At 44.4% G+C, this 913-nt stretch overlaps 1 pseudogene; it reads left to right on the forward strand.

Moving 5' to 3' along the window:
- Window positions 1-438: 438 nt before the first annotated feature.
- LOC136638096 (5S ribosomal RNA) lies at window positions 439-552 on the forward strand (annotated as a pseudogene).
- The last annotated feature ends 361 nt before the right edge of the window (window positions 553-913 follow it).

The following is a 913-nucleotide window of genomic DNA, read 5'->3' on the forward strand; positions in this document are numbered from 1 at the left end:
CCCACATGGCTAACTAGCCAAGTTAGAGAGGCCGTAAAGGGCAAGGAAGCTTCCTTCCATAAATGGAAGTCTTGCCCTAATGAGAAGAATAAAAAGGAACATAAACTGTGGCAAAAGAAATGTAAGAAGGTGATACAGGAGGCCAAGAGAGACTATGAGAAACGCATGGCCAGCAGCATTAAGGGGAATAGTAAAATCTTCTTCAAATATGTTAGAAGCAGGAAAACTGCCATAGAAGCAGTTGGCCCTCTGGATGGTGAGGGAGGGAAAGGGGAGATAAAAGGAGACTTAGAGATGGTAGAGAAATTAAATGAATTCTTTGCATCTGTCTTCACAGCAGAAGACCTTGGGCAGATACCACTGCCCGAACGGCCGCTCCTGACCAAGGAATTAAGTCAGATAGAAGTTAAAAGAAGATATTTCAGAACTAATTGTGATGTCAACTGTTACCCTGCACATGCCTGATCTCATCTGATCTCAGAAGCTAAGCAGGGTCAGGCCTGGTTAGTACTTGGATGGGAGACCACCAGGGAACACCGGGTGCTGTAGGCTTATACCATAGTCTTTCGAGACTGAATGTTGCCAGCCAACCAATTGATAAATTAAAGATCAATAAGTCACCAGGCCCTGATGGCATCCACCCAAGAGTTATTAAGGAACTGAAGAATGAAGTTGCTGATCTTTTGACTAAAATATGCAGCTTGTCCCTCAAAACGGCCATGGTGCCAGAGGATTGGAGGATAGCAAATGTCATACCAATTCTTAAAAAAGGAAGGAGGGGGGACCCGGGAAACTATAGGCCAGTCAACCTAACATCTATACCAGGTAAGATGGTGGGATGCCTCATCAAAGATAGAATCTCAAAACACATAGACCAGGGGTGTCAAACACATTTCACACAGAAGGCCGAATA

This window comes from Tiliqua scincoides, chromosome 1 (assembly GCF_035046505.1).
Source record: "Tiliqua scincoides isolate rTilSci1 chromosome 1, rTilSci1.hap2, whole genome shotgun sequence".
Taxonomy (NCBI): Eukaryota; Metazoa; Chordata; class Lepidosauria; order Squamata; family Scincidae; genus Tiliqua; species Tiliqua scincoides.